General features: G+C 43.4%; 1 protein-coding gene across 1 annotated transcript in view; it reads left to right on the plus strand.

Annotated features, from left to right (window-relative positions):
- The window catches only part of LOC127584780 (leucine-rich melanocyte differentiation-associated protein-like), a 755871-nt gene that overhangs the window by 632472 nt on the left and 103816 nt on the right, over positions 1–19583 (plus strand). The gene's annotated exons all lie outside the window — the stretch shown is intronic.

Genomic DNA, 19583 nt, shown 5'->3' on the forward strand with positions numbered 1-19583 from the left:
ACCAAACTTGGATTTATCTGTATGAGGCAGTCGTAAGCAGAGCCAAGCTCTCAGCAAGCACATTCCTTTGTTATGTGAGGTTATGGATTAAATGTTTGGAGATATGTTACTCCATGGCACTGGAGGTTAATATTTGGAATGAAAAGATGGCAAATGCGTTTGTATTTGTTCCAAGTAGCATTCCACAATTTTATGTTGCAACTATTCATCATCTCACTAATCAGGAAGTACAAAGGCTTGGCATTTTGCTCCTACAAAGTACCATATACTTGTATATCAGAACTTAATGTTTCCAGAAAAGCAAGCATTGTTCCTGAAGCTCAATGCTTCCAATTTATGGAATCACCCACTGTTGGTGGTAGATAATGGTCAGGCAGAAATTTGCAGATGATACCAAGGTTGGTAGAGTTGTGAATAGTGTAGAAGACTGGCGATGAATACAGCGTGATATAGATCAGTTGCAGATGCGGGCAGAGAAATGGCAGATGGAGTTTAACCTGGATAAATATGAGGTGTTGCGCCTTGGTGGGACTAATGTCAAGAGGTAGTACACTCTAAAGGGCAAAACCCTTAACAGTGTTGAAGAGCAGAGAGACCTTGGGGTGCAAATATATGGCTCACTGAAAGTGGCTACACAGGCAGGTAGGGTGGTAAAGAAGGCTTATGGAATGGTTGCATTTATTAATCGGGGTATTGAGAATAGGAGTCAAGAAGTTATGATCCATCACTATAGAACTCTGGTGAGGATGCATTTAGAATATTGTGTACAATTCTGTTCACCTCACTACAGGAAGGATGTCGAGGCTTCAGAGGAGGTGCAGAGGAGGTTTACTAGAATGCTGCCTGGATTAGAGGGCATGTGCTATCGGGAAAGGCTGGAGAAACTTGGGCTCTTTTTTCTGGAGCGGCAGAGGCTGAGGGGTGATCTGTTGGAAGTTTATAAAATTTTGAGGAGCATAGATAGGGTGGATAAGCAATATCTTTTTCCCATTACTGAGCGATCCAATACCAGAGGGCATGCATTTAAGGTGAGAGGGGGTAGGTTCAGAACAGACGTGAGGGGCACGTTTTTTACTGAGAGAGTGGTGGATGCCTGGAATGCATTGCCTGATAGGGTGGTGGAGGGAAATTCATTGGGGGCTTTTAAGAGGGGCTTGGATGGGCGCATGAATGAGAGGAAAATGAAGGGATATGGGCACTCTGTAGGTAGGAGGGATTAGCTATGTCGGCACAACATTGTGGGCCGAAGGGCCTGTTCCATGCTGTACTGTTCTATGTTCTATGTACCCTCTTGACTTGTACAGATTATTAGATCACTGAGAAATTATATCCGCTGCCTATATAGCAAGGATTTGGATTTTTGTTTTTTGCCAAGTGGTCAACTATCCTTCTTGAGGGAGAAGGAAGATTTTTCTTATGGAATCATTAAGTCATACAACACAGAAACAGGCCCTTCAGCCCAACTGGTCCATGCTGACCAAGATTCCCATCTAAGCTAGTCCCGTTTGCCCATGTTTGACCTATATCACTCTAAACCTTTCTTATTCATGTACCTGTCCAAATACGTTTTAAATGTTGTTAATGTACCTGCCTCAACCACTTCCTCTGGCAGCTCATTTCATATACTGACCACTCTCTGAGTGAAAAAGTTGCCCCTCGAGTTCTTATTAAATCTCTCCCCTTTCACCTTAAACCTGTGCCCTCTAGTTCTTGATTCCACAACACTGGGAAAAAGACTGTGTGCATTGACCCTATCTATGCCCCTCATAATTTTATATACCTCTATAAGATCACCCCTCATCCTCCTACGCTCCAATGAAAAAAGTCACAACCTGCTCAAACTCTCTCCATAACTCAGTCCTTCGAGTTCCCTTTCATCCTCATAAATGTCCACTGCACTCTTTCCAGCTTAATGGCATCTTTCCTATAGCAGGGTGACCAAAACTGAACACAATATGCCAAATGTGGCCTCACCAATGTATTCCTGGACTTAAATTGGATCCAAATTAATAGGACTGGGAGGCCGGAATTGAAGCGTTCCTCCATGGCACACTAGTGTTATTGATCGACGGTTTCCAGTGCTCCTTGACTGACCTTTCAAGCAAACTTCTCTTTCCTCCTTTTGCTTCTTAAGCAGTTCCCTGGGGTGGAGGGTGATTTTCTTCCACTCTGGTTTCCTTGGTTCGGTAACAAGGCCAATGTGGAACTTGTGGAATCTGCCACAGGTGAGGCAGGAGGTGCTTGAGGGATCAGGCAGGTGGATAGTTGGGGAGGTGGTGTGCTCTCTCCTCCATTTATATTGGGCTTCTGGCAAATTGATTCATGGTTCTCAATGTCAATTGAGAGTTTCCTCTCCATTTTGAGCAGCCATGGGTCAGGGGTTTCCAAGAGTCAGTGGGGATTTCCTCTGTCCACCCAGTAATTCCTTATTGTGATGGAGCTTGGAGCAGAGTGCTTCAGGAGTCTGGAATTGGGCATGCAGGTGACATGGCCAGCCCATTGAACCAACAATGTAGTACATCAATGTTGGGGATATAGCCTGAGGAGAAGACTTTGTTTCACTTATTTTGCCTACGGATATGGAGGATTTAGCAGAGAGATCATTTTTGGTGCCCTACAAGTCCTTTAGGGTACCTGCTGTAGGTAGCATGTGTCTCAAAATGAGTCATTGCTGCCCAATAGACAATCCCTCAACAGGTACATGGATAGGAAATGTTTAGAAGGACATGGGCCAAATGTGGGCAAAACAGACAGGCTCAGATGGGCATCTTGGTTATCAGGGACAAGTTGAGCCAAAGGACCTGTTTCCGTGCGGTATTACTCTGTGACAATAAGTTTCATGCTGGGTTTGAGGTCTTTATCTTCAAACACTCTTTCTCTCAGATATCCAAAGGCTGTAGTGATACAATGAGGGTGATTGGGAATTTCATCATTGACGTCTGCCTTAGCTGAAAGGAGGTACATGAAGTGGGCAGACTGATGGAAAAAGTTTGTTTTGCACGTGCTACATATAAGGCCTGTACTATCGCAATCTTGGGTAATGACTTGAAGCTGGGTGTCTGAACATACAGGCATCGTATGCGTGCAGCAGCTCAATGGCTGAAGTTAGAATGATCTTGGTTCAGGAGATGAGGTGACATAGGTTGAACAGTTTTCCATTTGTCCTGTAGATTAGCTCCACTCTAGTCGACCTCACTGAACCAGCAGTGGCTGACTGACCCATCACTGAGAACAGGGACATTTCCCCCACGCTTCCAACACCCCACCAAACTGGTCTGAGTTGGCTAAGTATTGGTGGCCCATCACTTCTAGTGAGTGGTGTAGATTAAGCTAGTTAAACAGTGGCAGCATCCTTAAGGCATCGCTTAGCCTTGGTTCTCACTAATCTTTGCTTGAGCTGAGTTTAACTAGACACAGGTGGAGACTGACCTCTGCTTTGGACAAACACAACTTCTCCGAGTTTGTTACTTGCCAGAAGTACAATTATGTATTGATCACATTAGGTGCCCAACAGACCAAGAAGAAGAAGCCAGTTTCTCATTGGTGTTTTTAAAACCTACGTTGAATTAGCGTGTTTCCCTATCTTCATAGTTAAGATGAATGTGACCACCATCTTCTCAACCTGAGTCTGAAAAATAATTGTTCTTTACGATTATGGAGAGCAATCAACACCTGCCCATCTGAACTCCCTTCGAGGACTAGAATAGAATGCTGTGGGCAGCTACAATTGCATACGCAGCTCTCCCTCCGGATATTTTCAGTTTTTGTGATCTGATCATCAGGGCCACTATTTATTGCTTACCCCTAATTGCCCTTGAGGAGGTGACGGTGACCCACTCAGTCCCGTAAGGCTGTGAATTCCACGATTTAAACCTGGCAATGTTAAAGGACTGGTAAATATCCTTTGACCAAGAGGGACTTGGTAACTGATACATTTGGAGCCAATCTACACCTAGAGAAGTGAATTAATTTTCCCTCTAACTTCTGCCTTTTGTTGTCAGACCTGGTTACTCTCGCTTGTTGTTCATAACTGATGTCCAACAATTGAATAAGTAACCACTGTGCAGGGAATGCATGTGAGAGAATTGTCATCTTAACATTCATTGGCGCAGCAGGCAAGCTCCCCACTGCACGCCACTACCAGATGTCTCGATATGCTGTTTTTAGACTATGTATGACTTTGTGATCTCTTTATAAAGAGTGCCGCCTTTATGCTTCCCTCTGTGCCTGCAAGTAGTACTGTGTCAGAACATTGTTGCCAAGGTAATTTGTCAGGCTCTTCCAGACAGATACATATTAATGTCATCTTTGCCAGAGTGACAGTTCAACTGCACAGCCCCTTTAAATTCTGTAAACAGGAAAGCTGCAAAAGTAAGTCTTATTAATGACTTTAGTGCTTCAAAACGGAAATGAAAATGCTGACCTTGACTACCACGGGTCTTTATTTTCTTTTTCTGATTTGTAAAGGAAGCCTTTTAAGCTCTGACAACTCTCAGGGCTTGACTGTATACAACCACATGCTCAGTTCTTCTTTGTGGTGAACGCTGTGCTTGACAATGTCCCCAATGGTTCAGACATTTCTGTAAATTTCCATTAGATATTTACTTATTAGTCACATGTACTGAAACACAAAGTGAAATGCGTCTTTTTGCGTTACTGAGAATGTGCTGGGGGGCAGCCCGCAAGTGTCGCCACTCTTCCGGCGCCAACGTAGCACGCCCACAGCTCCTAACCTGTATGTCTTTGGAATGTGGGAGGAAACCGGAGCACCCGGAGGAAACCCACGCAGACATGGGGAGAAAATACAAACTCCTTACAGACAGCGGCCGGAATTGAACCTGGGTCTCTGACGCTGTAATAGCGTTACGCTAACCGCTGCACTACCGTGCCTGCCCTATTCTTTTCACTTGCCCGTTTTTAATTTTTCCAAAAAGTCTAATAGCACATGCCCAAATCTTGCTTTGTGGGATACTGTACATGCAAATACTTGTTTTTTTCAAAGTCAAAGTCAAAGTTGAATTTATTATCATGTGCACAAGTACATGTATGCACAGGTGCAATGAAAAACTTACTTGCAGCAGCAGCACGGCACATAACATCACACAAGCAGCATTCACAAGAAAAATATTGATTAAACATAAATTATGCACTATTTTTACCAGAAAGAACACAATTAACACTAAAATAAAGTCCATTTTAGTGCAAATTGATCAAAGTGGTCATAGTGTTGCTAAACTGCAGTGATTAGGGTTGTGCTGGTTGGTTCAAGAACCGAACGGTTGAAGGGAAGTAGCTGTTCCTGAGCCTGGTGATGTGGGACTTCAGGCTTCTGTACCTCCTGCCCGACGGTAGCTGCAAGAAAATAGCATGGCCTGGATGGTGGGGATCTTTGACGGATGTTGCCTTCTTGAGGCAGTGCCTCATGTAGATACTACTGATGGTGGGGAGAGATGTACCCGTATTGTCTTGGGCTGAGCTATTATAAATTTGAATCAAGTCATGCTGATGTATCAAGTGGTGAAGGATTCCAAGGAATATGATGATGACCCTGAGAATTTACATGTATGGTCACCTGGAAAACTTGGAAAATCTATTGAACAGCTTCCTAATACAGCCCCCCAGAAAGCTGATAGTGCAAAAAACAACATACTGTACAACTGAAAAATAGTCCTGAATTGAAGGTATTTGACCAAGGCCACTGATCCAATGTGACTTTATTAAATTCCATTATTGGATTTTTGTTAGTGTTTTGGGATTACATTTACAGTGTAAGGAATAGGTTTATGATAATTTGATCAAAATACATTTGCAGTTCAGTTTGTCTTTCTGTGAAAACACAGTTCCAATGGTTTCATGAGTCCATAATTGTAAATTGCACATTTCTGGGCAAACTACATTTCCAGAATTGTTTATGTGAAGGCACAGTAATTAATGGGACCACATAATTTATCGGTGCCTCACTTATCACTGACCAGCTGCTGGTTTGCCTACACTTCTAGCCTGGCTAAAGACCAACCATTGATCTTGAGAACATGGTGGGTCTCATGGTGAGACCTGCTCCCCACCGTCTTCCCCACCCACCGTGCTGGGGGTCTGAAAGGATAGTTTCATCTGTAAGGACCTGAGAGCAAGGGAGACTCTGCTTGGTGGCTATTCACACCATGCTGCATCGAACAGTAGCCTCCTGGGGAAAGCAAGTGCAGAGCTGCCCTGGTGCTATACTGCTCAAAGCTAGAGATGAGAGAAGATCTTGGGAAAGTGTCCTCAATGAAGACATGGGGTACCTAAACTTGGTGCTCTTGGTAGTTGTGAGGTAGAACATCGAACAGTACAGCACAGGAGCAGGCCCCTCAGCCCACAATGTCTGTGCCGAACACAAAGCTAACTTAAACTAAACCCCTTCTGCCTGTGCATGCTCCATATCCCTCCATTCCCTGCATATTGATGTGTCTAACTGAAAGCCTCTTAAATGGCACTATCATATCTGCTTCCACCACTACCCCGGCAACCCATTCTGGGCACCCACCACGCCCCTGTGTAAAACTAAAACTTGCCCCACATATCTCCTTTAAACCTTTCCCCCTCACCTTAAATTCATGTCCTCCAGTATTTGACATTTCTACCCCGGGAAAAAGATTCTGACTGTCTACCCTATCTGTTGCCTCTCATAATTTTATAAACTTCCATCAGGTCTCCCCCCAAGCTCCGATGCTCCAAAGAAAACCATCAAAGATTGTCCAACCTCTCCTTATAGCTCATACCCTCTTATCTAGATAGCATCCTGGTAAAGCGCTTCTATACCCTTTCCAAAGCTTCCACATCCGTTCTGTAATGGGGTGGCCAGCATTCCAAGTGCTGCCTAACCAAGGTTGTGGCAATCTGAAAGTACAGAGTAAAAAGGACGATTCTGGCAGAACCAAGCAGTGTTGCATTCATTCAGTTTTCCAATGGTTTTGGTTTGATTGTGGGACATGATGAGGTGACGTTCCACATATAGATGGGAGAGTAGAGGAAACACAGGAAACAGTTCCTATTTCTCAGTGCACGGCTTCATTAGAGAGCCTGCTCACTAGAGCTGAGCCCTACTGGACCAATCCATGTGTTTTGGGTTGAAGTCACAGAGTCACACAGCACTGAAATAGGCTCTTCAGGCCACCAAGTCCGCACCGACCGTCAAGCACGTTGTTACACAAATCCTCCACAAATCCTATTTTGTTCCCTCGACATTCCCCCCAGATTCTACCACTCACCCACACACTTGGACCAATTTACCTAATATCCCATAGGTCTTTGGGATGTGGGAGGAAACTGGAGTACCCAGGGGGAAGCCCACGTGGTCACAGGGAGAACATGCAAAATCTCCACAGACAGCAGCGGAGGTCGGGATTGAACCTGGGTCGCTGGAGCTGTGAGGCAGCAGCTCTATCACTTATGCCACTATGCTGCTCTAAGTACCAGCTGTAGCTCTGTAAATTTGAGCTCACCCAATGTTCTGCTGCACATTCTCTAACTCAAGCCAAAATCTCTCGTCCCTCATTCCACTGCTTGATGACCACACTGGCTCTTGGTTAACCAATGCATTGGTTTTAAAATTCACTCTTTTGTTCACAAATCTCTCCATTACTTTGCCAGTACCTCTCAGGTCTCAATTCTTTCAGTTAATTGCATTCCTGTAATTCTGGCCTCTTGGTTGAAGTTTTTGTTCGTAAATGTGATGTCGTTGTAAGGTGTTATAGAGTCATAGAGTCGCACAGCACAGAAAGAGGCCCTTCAGGTCACCATGTACGTACCATCTGTTGTACCTATCTGCACCTTACCTGCATTCCTGGCAATTCAAATACTTGTCTAGATGCTTCTTCAGCATGGTAGTGTAGTGGTTAGCGTACTGCTTTACAGCTCCAGTGACCCGGGTTCAATTCCGGCCACTGTCTCCCCGTGACTGCGTGGGTTTCCTCCGGGTGTTCCAGTCTGCTCCCACATTACAAAGACGTACGGGTTAGGAGCTGTGGGCATGCTCTGTTGGCGCCGGAAGCGTGGCGACACTTGCGGGCTGCCCCCAGCACATTCTCAGTAACACAAAAAGATGCATTTCACTGTGTGTTTCGATGTACATGTGACTAATAAAGATCTTATCTTATTGTAAGAGTCTCTGCCTCCACCACCTCCTCAGGCAGTGTATTCCAGACTCCAACTACCCTCTGTGTGAAAAATTTCCCCCTCAGATCTCCTCCGAACCTCCTGCCAACCATCAAGCACCAGTTACACGAATCCTATCTTGTTCTCCCAGGATGCCCCCAGATTCGATCACTCACCTGCACACTCGGACCAACTTACAAACCTGTGCCCTCTTGGCTGAGACTCCCCCGTCGCTGGGTGTGGAGAGGCTGCCCGTAAAGGCGTGTGGTGCACGAGCCACGGGTCCGCAAAGCACTGAGATGTGGGGCTCAAGACTGCACCCACCCCCAGCACACTGGCAACCGGGAGCACCTGCTCCATGTGTTTACCGTCCGCCCGGATCTTACACTCTCCCTCATCACTACCGGGCAGGCACGGTAGTGTAGCGGTTAGTGTAACGCTATTACAGTACCAGCGACCCGGGTTCAATTCCGGTTGCTGTCTGTAAGGAGTTTGTATGTTCTCCCCGTCTCTGCGTGGGTCTCCTCCGGGTGCTCCGGTTTCCTCCCACATTCCAAAGACGTACGGGTTAGGAAGTTGTGGGCATGCTATGTTGGCGCCGGAAGCGTGGCGACACTTGCGGGCTGCCCCCAGAACACTCTACGCAAAAGATGCATTTTGCTGTGTGTTTCAATGTACATGTGACTAATAAAGATATCTTGTCTTATCCTCCTGTTGGGATATTGATCATACGTGCACAGTCTGAGAACTGAAAATAAAGTAGGCACACTTCTGGAGCTCTCTATACTTCCCTTGTATCATTCTGCACACACTCCATGTTACTTCTATGGCTGAGCAACCCATAGGGACACATACATTACATTGACCATGCACGCATTTAATCACTCTGCCATTAGCACAGTACCTCCAGCTGTCGAGGTCCTCTGTTCACAAATTCCTTGCTGTATTTTCTCCACCTCTCTCTCCTTTACGATGTTCTTTAAAACCTACCTCCAACTAAGGTGCTGGTAAATAACTCCTAATGTAGCTTGGTATCTGCTTTTCGTTCGATAACACTCCTGTTAAGTGCTTTGGGACAATTTTTTTTCTATATTAAAGACACATATAAAGGTAAGTTGTTGTTCCTCTTACTTTAACACAGGCAGCAGCTCACTTAAAATATATAGGTTAACATCTCCACAGAAACAACAGGCGTAGCAATGCCAAGCAACCCTTCGCACCCCAACCATTTTTTGATTTATATTATTCAGAGCTGTGTTTAAACTTTGACCCCTTAAATTGTCATGGAAAAGTGACATTCCAAAATTTGCATTATTTTACTCTGCAACATCACAGTTTCCAGGATCAAAAACACGATTGCTGATTCGCGTTAATGTTTGCTTACATACTAGTGTTTGAGAGGCCCTTGTGACTCTTGATCAGCTGTACAGCTCTCAGCTTTCACACATGACTGGGTCACATTGTGAGAATAAACTGAGTCTTTGAAGGGGTTGGTGGACGTAAACTGCTGACGAAAGCCCTTGGTCCCCGGGCATACTGAGTTATGCTCTGCAGCTGTACTGGATGAATGATATTCAGACCAGTGCTCAATTTTGCTGAATCAGACTAGTTATGTACAAACCTGTCATTGTTTTTTGTCCCCAATGGTTACCACAGTACAGCTCTGCAGTCCAAGGTCATTGGGTGATTTCAAATTGTCACCAAAATACCAGCTGATCTATCAGCTCTGCATGAAAAGGAACTGTAAGCACTGATAGCAGTTTCACAAATAGGCAACTGACAACTCCAGGGTAAAATATTTTGCTGGACAATTTCATGAGCTGAGACAAATGCCTCAAGGAAGCCCGAGTTCAGCCCTCATTTCAGAAAGATCAGCAAACGACCTGCTTACTGCAGAAAGCAACATCCAAGCAAATTGTCGCATGAGCCACAACTGGTGGGCTCAGCGAGTGTGAACGACCTTCCTGGCACTGCCTGTTTGCACAGCCACATTCACACTCCTGGAAAGCCCAAGGAGACTCGATCCAAACCTTATCCATTCAAGATGGCCACGTCTGCTGAGGGCATCTAAATTAGCGATCGACTTCCTCGTTAACATCTGTGAGCCTCCTGGCTCCTGGGGCAGGCAGGGCAGTGTAGCGGTTAGCATAACGCTATTACAGTGCCAGCGACCCGGGTTCAATTCCGGCCGCTGTATGTAAGGAGTTTGTATGTTCTCCCCATGTCTGTGTGGGTTTCCTCCGGGTGCTCCAGTTTCCTCCCACATTCCAAAGACGTACAGTTTAGGAAACTGTGGGCATGCTACGTTGGCGCCGGAAGCGTGGCGACACTTGCGGGTTGCTCCCAGAACACACTAAGCAAAAGATGCATTTCACTGTGTGTTTCAATGTACATGTGACTAATAAATCTTATCTTCTTTGGACATTTAAGGACTTTCAGGCATTTCTTTAGCCTTCTGGATTGTAGTCTTATGCTGTAGTTATGTTACAGCCTATAGTTGTAAAGGTGTCTAATTAACTGCAAGACAAGAAGGAAACAACATTGGATCCCGTTTTATTGAACAGCAATGTTTGTGTTTAATAGGGTTTAAAATTATCACAGACCTGTGACATTGAGACCATTTCTCCCCATTTTCCATCTGCACACAATGCCTGAGCTCTTCCTCTGAGATTAAAATGGTCACAGACCCAGACTGCATGGAAACAGGCCCTTCAGCCCTCTGAATCCATGCTGACCATCGAGCACCCATTTACACCAATCCCATGCTAATCCCATTCTGTTCTCTCCACATTATATCAATTCCACCCAGATTGAACCGCCCACCCAGACAGTAGGGATAATTTACAGTGGCCAATTCACCTACAATTTTTAGACCAGTCTCCCAACCATTGGCAGTAAGATAAGATATCTTTACATTGAAACACACAGTGAAATGCATCTTTTTGCGTAGAGTGTTCTGGGGGCAGCCCGCAAGTGTCACCATGCTTCCGGCGCCAACATAGCATGCCCACAACTTCCTAACCCGTACGTCTTTGGAATGTGGGAGGAAACCAGAGCACCCAGAGGAAACCCATGCAGACACGGGGAGAACGTACAAACTCCTTACAGACAGTGGCCAGAATTGAACCCAGGTCGCTGGCGCTATAATAGTGTTACGCTAACCGCTACGCTAGTGTGCCTGCCCATTAGTTATTGCCCATTTATAATCCAAAATTAAGGAAATATTGTTTGTACATTTGTAACCTTCATGAACATTTTTATGTTGGGGCGCATGTGTATCATCAATGCTGGTAGTAAGGCATGTTCACCACAGTCATAGACCCTGAATTTGTGCGGATGCAAAGAAATTTTTTGTCCAAGGGGCTCCTGAACGCCCAACGAGTTGAATCCTTTTCTGTAAAGTAATGATGATGTGACCCCTACTTTGGGTCCTACTTTATTATTACCTGCTATTGCTGCAATTAAAAGGAAGTAGCAATCCAAGAACCACATCAAGCAGATTCGCAAAAACTGTGCATTTGTCTAGAGAAAATAAAACAAGTTGGAATTTAAGAGTGGCTGTAGAATTCACTGGGGGTTGCAGGGGTGTGTGGTGAGGAAAAAAAAATCTGCCGTTCAGCTTGGAGGTCTCAGATTCACAAAAGATTTCCAAGCTACAAGAGACAACAAACCATGGCAACCCAAGGAATTTGAAAAGGTACATTAGGCTCAGTTGGTACTCCACAGAATGAGAGAGACAGGCCTATTCTTAAGCTGATAGTTCAGATCTCCCCTGCAATAGGAAGGAAAGGAAAGCATCCCTGACAGGCTGAGATATTGGAAAAGCAATCTCCTGTATAAGGTAAAACACTCCACAAACCATCCACTGGGGCAAATTAACTGCAGTAAATCCCCTTCTAACAACATGGGGGGGAACCGACAGTGGAGTTTGACACACAGTGCAATTCATTTTACATTAACCTGATAAAAATCAACAACTGAATTCACTTCAACTGCAATTTGAGCTTAACCCTTTTAAAGAAATCTTTCACGATGCAAATGAATACAGGGTCTCCCCGGGTTATGAATGATCTGACTTTCGGAAATCCAACTTTACGCAAATTCTGTACATCTTTAAAGCATTTTTCAAGCCAGCAGAAGTAAAATGTATCATGGTGTTCAATAATGAATGGATACAGTATATATTCCATTAGTTTAATTATGGGTAGCGTTTGGGTGAATATTCAATGAAATGAAAGAATTATGGCAAGTGTATGTAGAGTGATACGATATGGGTAGCTATAGAAAATGGGCGTTAACTGATGAAGAAATCAGCTTATGGAGAGTTCTCAGGTATAGAACCCTTGCTTAACCCGGAAACTGCCTGTATTGACTGCACAAGCGGGATTGGATTACAACTTTTGTTTATTTAGTGGTCACAGAATTGTGGAAGTTGTTATTCCATTTGTATTTTGCATGATTTGATTCATCTTTAGCTATCCATTCGGATTTCCCCTATGTTTTATAAGTAAAGTAAATCTTGGTTAGCCTAATCTCAAAATGCCCTAGCTTCCAACCTCAAAAGTATGTTTACAGAATGGAAAGAGAATGGAGATTCAACCGAAACTGTTATAACTTTTGTTAATTGGTTTATTATTGTCACCTGTACTGAGATACAGTGAAAAACATTGTTTGCGTGCCATCCAGACAGATCGCTCTATACATAAGTGCATCAAGGTAGTAAAAAGGAAAAACAATAACAGAATGCAGAATACAGTGTTACAGTTACAAAGTAGACAATAAGGTGCAAGGGTCATGACGAGGTAGACTGAGAGATAAAGAGTTCATCTTTATCATTTAAGAGGTCCGTTCAAAAGTCTTATAACAGCGGGATAAAAACTTTCCTCGAGCCTGATGGTACGTGTTCTCAAGCTTTTGTATCTTCTGCCTGATGGGAGAGGGGAGAAGAGAGAGTGTCTGGGGTAGGAGGGTTCCTTGATTATGTTGGCTGCTTTCCTGAGGCAGCGGGAAATGTAAACAGAGTCAATGGAGGGGAGGCTGGTTTTCGTGATGGTTGGAACTGTGTTCACAACTCTCTGTAATTTCTTGCGTCCTCTGCCCGAGAATTCACGTTTAATATTTTTACATTTTTCTCTGAATGTCAACGGCATTAATGAGCTGCTGAAAATCCCACGTGGCTTCTACAGCTGGGCTCAAGTCTCTTCCGGCTGCCAAAGGCTGTGGGGTGGCATTTTGTGGGCAGAATTTCCTCACTGTGCTATTGGAGGCTCTGTTGCCACTCAGACCATGATGCTGAAATCTGGGCCAGAGAGGTTAGCAGTGCTTTGGGCCAGAGAGATTGGCCCTCTGCATCTGGAACAGGTCAGTATGGGTGTGGCAAGATCTGCAGATGGTGATTCTGGGCCAGGCCAATGAGATCTGTCTCTGTGTTTTCCAGCATACTTTTGGACAATTCTTCAAATATACCTGGGCCAATTCTTTCAGTCATCATTCACCTTTGGTCATTTTACCATGTTAAAGCAACTATGTGAATGCAAGTTGTGCTTGAGGAACATTATAATGTAGAAAGTCATCTTGTTTTTAACACCACACTGTGAAACAGTTTGTAAAAATTAATGCTTTTTAATGTCATGAATGTACACAGCACAGAAACAGGCCCTTTGGCCCAACTGGTCCATGCCAACCAAGATGCCCATCCAAGCTAGTACCATTTGCCTGCGTTTGGCCCGTAACCTTCTGAAGCTTTCCTATCCATGTACCTGTTCAACTGTCTTTTAAATGTTGTTACTGTACCTCCTTCAACCAATTCCTCTGGCAGCTCATTCCATATATGTACCAGCCTCTCTGTTAATAAAGTTGTCCCTCAACTTCCGATTAAGTCTTTCCCCTCTCACCTTAAACCTATGCCCTCTAGTTCTTGATTCCCCAGCTCTTGGAAAAAACTGAGTGCATTCACCCTATCTATGCCCTTCATGATTTTATACACATCTACAAGATCACCTGTCTGTTTCCTACGCTCCAAGGAATAAAGTCCTCTCTTGTCCAACCTCTCCCTATAATTCAGTCCCTCAAGTCCTGACAACATCCTCGTAAATCTTTTCTGCACTCTTTCCAGTTTGCTAACATCTTTCCTATCGTAGGGCAACCAAAACTGAACACAACACTCGAAGTGCGGCCTCACCAACATCTCGTACAACTGCAACAACTTTCCAGCTTCCATTCTCAGTGCCTTGACTGATGAAGACCACTGTGCCAAAAGTCACCTTCACTGTCCTGTTTACCTGTGATTCCACTTTCAAGGAACCATGTACCTGAACTCCAAAGTCTCCCTGTTCCTCTGATTATCTTTTCATTCACAACAGAGCATTAGTGGAAGCATTTACAGTTCATATTAGGTAGATTCTAAGACAAGTGGTGGGCATTTTTATCATGCCAAGTATCTTCAAAATTTTTAATGTCGCAAATAGTAGACATGTCGAAGACCCCACCCCACCCACCCGGGTCATTCTCTCTTCTCTCCTCTTCCATCGGGTAGAAGGTACAGGAGCCTGAAGGCAGATACCACCAGGCTCAAGGACAGCTTCTATCCCACTGTGATAAGACTGTTGAACTGTTGCCTTATACAATGAGATGGACTATGACCTCATGATCTACCTTGTTGTGACCTCGCACCTTATTGCACCGCACTTTCTCTGTAGCTGTGACACTTTACTCTGTATTGTTATTGTTTTTACCTGTACTACATCAATGCACTCTGTAGTGACTCAATGTAACTGCACTGTGTAATGAATTGACCTGTACGATTGGTTTGTAGGACAAACTTTTCACTGTACCTCGGTACAAGTGACAATAATAAACCAATACCAATACATGTATCTTTGGTGATTCACGCGGTGATGACATGCAGAAACCGGTGGGGCAGGGGTTGAGTGTGGTGAGGCTCCGCATATGGAAAAGGCTTTTGGTATTGACCGGAGTGTGGAGGAGTGGCCAAAACAAGTGCCATCCACAAAATGAGCTGAATGAAAAAATGACAGTCTTTTAATCCATGCCCCCAGACTTAACTCAAACCGACAAATTCCTTAACTTTTTTTTTCTGAAAATGCCTGGAATATTTCTACAACATTCAAAAACATGACCCATGGTCTTTGATTTTGTTTGTTAGAAAATTAAAGCACTTTCAACTCATTGAGTTAAAAATTACCAAACCATTAGAGACTTAAAAAATCTCCTTGGGGAGATGAGTGCACTTTTGAACTTGTGACTGCTGAACTGAGCTTTATGGAGGCTGTGCCTGGGAGATAAAAAAGGTCTTTATTCAACACAGCAGATCTTCTGGAGAGAATCTTGTCTTCCTCTCCTCACACAATGTTTTTTTACTTTTGAACGCAAAGACAGCAATAAATGATTAACCACAGTTTCAATGGCCATAATTACCTGCTTTATTAAGCTTTATTTATTAAACTTTGTTAAACTTTAACATTTTCAATGTAGACAGGTTCTTTGCAGAATTACATATTTACAATGGTAGCACGTCCCAACTAAAAATAAATTGGTAAATTGGTTTATTATTGTCACATGTACCGAGATACAGTGAAAAACTTGTCTTGCATACCATTCATACCTATCAATTCATTACAACAGTGCATTGAGGTAGTACAAGGTAAAACAATAACAGAGTGCAGAAGAAAGTGCAGTGTAGGTAGACAGTAAGGTGAAAGGTCATTATGAGATAGATTGTGAGGTCAAGAGTCCATCTTATCGTACTAGGTAGTCATTCAATAGTCTTATAACAGTGGGATAGAAGCTGTCTTTCAGCCTGGTGGTACGTGCTTTCAGGCTTTTGTATCTTCTGCCTGATGGGAGGGGGGAAAAGAGAGAGTATCCGAGGCAGGTGGGTCTGTACTCGATGCTCAGAAGGATGAGGGGGGATCTCATTGAACAGCCTGGATATTGAAAGGCCTGGACAGAGTGGGCGTGGAGAGGATGTTTCCATTAGTAGGAGAGTCTAGGATCCAAGGACACAGTCTCAGAATAAAGGGACATCCCTTTAGGACTGAGATGAGGAGGAATATCTTCAGTCAGAGGGTGGTGAATGTGGAATTCATTGCCACAGACAGCTGTGGTCAAGTCATTGGGTGTATTTAAGACAGAGATTGTCAAAGTTGAGTTTATTACCATGTGCATAGTATACACAGGTGCAATGAAAAACTTACTTGCAGCACCACTGCAGGCACATAGCATCATATAAGCAGCATTCACAAAAGAACATAAATTAAACAAATTATACACAATTTTTACAAGAAAAAAACACAACTGGAACAAAAAAATAAAGACCATTTTAGTGCAAAGTGATCATCATGCTGTGCTCAACTGTGGTGGCGATTAGGGTTTCGCCAATTGGTTCAACAACCGAATGGTTGAAGGGAAGTAGCTGTTCCTGAACCTGGTGGTGTGGGCCTGCCTGATGGGAGCTGTGAGGAGATGGCATGGTTCCGATGGTGGGCATCTTTAATGATGGATGTTGCCTTCCTGAGGCAGCACCTCCTGTAGATACTACTGATGGTGGGGAGGGATGTGCTCGTGATGTATTGGGCAGAGTCCTCAACTCTCTGCAGATTCTTACATTCCTGCACATTCAAATTGCCGTACCAGACCATAATGCAACCAGTCAGGATACTTTCAACGGTACATCTGTAGAAGTTAGTTCGAGTGTTCGGTGACAAACTGAACCTCCTTAACCTCCTAAGAAAGTAAAGATGCTGGTGTGCCTTCCTAATGATAGCATCTATGTGCTGAGCCCAGAACAGATCATCTGATATGTTAACGCTGAGGAATTTAAAGCTGCTGACTCTCTCCACTGCCGATCGGTTCTTGATTGATGAGGGGGTTAAGGGTTACAGGGAGAAAGCAGGAGAATGGGGTTGAAATAAAGATCAGCCTGATTGAATGGTGGAGTAGACTCGATGGGACGAATGGCCTAATTCTGCTCCAATATTTTATGGAATATTCCAATACGATGATACATTTTGAAGCTAAGACTGATTGCTCAGCGGGATTTCAGCACCAGGCAGCTGCCAAGAGTTTGTGGAATCCATTCCTCAAATCCCATTCCTTCTCCAACTCATTCTCTTCCAGAATGTTGTTTTGTGAAACCTCCCCCTTTGATCAAGCTTTTACTCAACAGTCCTAATGTCTTTTTTTTGTCTGGCTCAGTGCCAAATGTTTTAAAGTTAATGAGGGCATGAAACATCTTAGAACGATTGTATTATATTATAGATGCTGCTTAAATGCATGTTATTGTTTAATGAACAAGATATGATTTCCTTCTACTATATTTATTCTATATTAATACACTTGCATATTCACACAAGTCAATTGATATTTTAGAAATTAATTTAGTGATTTTTAAGTCAATTCAGCATTTCCTCACAGACTTAAGGTTACGTGGCTTGTTCCTTTTCGCCTGTACCTTGCGAAAGAGGAGAAACCTGAGCCACAAGTGTGATGTTTGACAGGTAGAATAATATCACTTGCAGCTATCTACCTGGTTCCTGCTGCTTATTTGAATGACACCACACCTCACCTGGCATCTCTCAGCACACTGATTCCACTCTAGTACTTTACCTCGAGGCATTTTACCTAAAACCAGCCAGTCCACTTCTCAGTTGAGTGCTGATCTCAATACTTGTTTCTAAAGATAGACTGCTGAATAATTGCAATCAGAATGGTAATTTAGTTACTTCATGAATTGATTTATTGCTTAAAACTGATTAAATGTTATTTCAGAAACTGGTCTATTTGTTGAGTAAAAAAATGTGAAGGGCAGCTTTGTCATTTAACATGGTGTGAAATAGATTTACTAGCTTAGTTTATGAGGTATTTTTGGATAGAAGCAAAAAACAGTCCAAAGCATTTCATAAAGCTTTGGATGTCAAATTACAAAACTGACAGAAGCAGACTAACAACTTCAAAAAGCTGACACAGGTTCCTGAAAGCTGACAACTTACAAACAGCCATAAATGGAAGGAATGGCTGGTGAAAGCTAGTTGCATGATTTTACAGCTTAAGTTGTAGATGCTCCAGCGATTCCTATTGATATTGCAAGATCTAGTAACAATAGTATATTGACTTAAAATGCAACCTGTACAGATCATCGGCAATGTGGAGACACAAGAGACGGCAGATGCTGGAATCTGAAGCAAAAAGCAAAGCACAGGAGGAACTCAGTGGGACACGCAGCATCTGTAGAGGGAAATGGACAGTTGACCGTTCTTGTTCAGGCCCAGTCCCGAAGCAGGGTCTTGACCCAAAATGTCGACTGTCCATTTCCCTCCACAGATGCTGCTTCACCCTCTGAGTTCCTCCAACAGTTTGTTTTATGCTCACGAGCAATGCATATGCACTTGCATGTAAAATGAGAGATGGGGATTGCTACTTGGCAGATTGTAGGGTGAAATGTAGTAGAAATCACTGAAACTAACTGTGAAGAATATATTTAGCAACTCCTGTACATTATTGTAAAATGCCAAGGTAGCCTCTCCAATTTTCTTTCCTCCTTTAAGACTTACCTTAAAACCCGGACTAATGACCAACCAGTTGGCCATTTGCCCTGATATCTCCTTGATGCGAAATGTTATTTATTAGCGGTCCCGTGAAGTTCTTTGGATGCTTTGCTCCCTTAAAGCTGCTATACAAACTTGAGCAGTTGTTACCAGTATGTCTGTCGAAAGTTGTATCAGAAAGAGGGGAGTCAGAGACTTAAAAGACTGAGTGTTGCTGGGAAACAGTGGTCCACAGTTTATAAATAAATACTGTAGGCCTAAACTAAACTTGAGATTACAAAGAAGTCTAGATCAAGAGGTTCCATTGATTTACGAAGAACCAACTCCAGTGTTGCTTCTCAAAATCTTTAAAAATTAGTCAACTATTTAAAGTCCTGTCACTTGCTGTAGTTTAAACCTGTGATTCCTGTGACGCTGTTTAATTTTGCTCCTCACATATCTGGGTCTTTCCAATTCCATTTGTTGGATTTTTGACCAGAAACTAGGAAAGACACCTTCTTTGTAGTCAGTGCCTGCAGGAACACAGTAAATAATTAGAGACAGAAATGCAAACATTTTCAAGTTAGGACAATAACACTGGACATTAGAACTTACGAAATTTGAGCAAGATAAGGCCTCATGCTGCACTGAGCTTGATCTATCCTAATCTAACTAATCCTAGTGCTCCATTCAGTAGGATCATGATTGAACTGATCTCCCTCAACAAGTGAATGGTTGGTTTGTTTGCTTGTGTGCCATACTTTTGTAAACCTTCACAAAGAATTTTGGAAAAAAACATAGCTTTGATGAAGCTTGTCCCTGACATATCCATCTTTCAGTGAAGCGCTGATGTTGAGAAGTTTCAGTTTGAAGTTACTTGTATAAATAATAGGTTTGTTTGAC

This window comes from Pristis pectinata, chromosome 30, assembly GCF_009764475.1.
Source record: "Pristis pectinata isolate sPriPec2 chromosome 30, sPriPec2.1.pri, whole genome shotgun sequence".
Lineage (NCBI taxonomy): Eukaryota > Metazoa > Chordata > Chondrichthyes > Rhinopristiformes > Pristidae > Pristis > Pristis pectinata.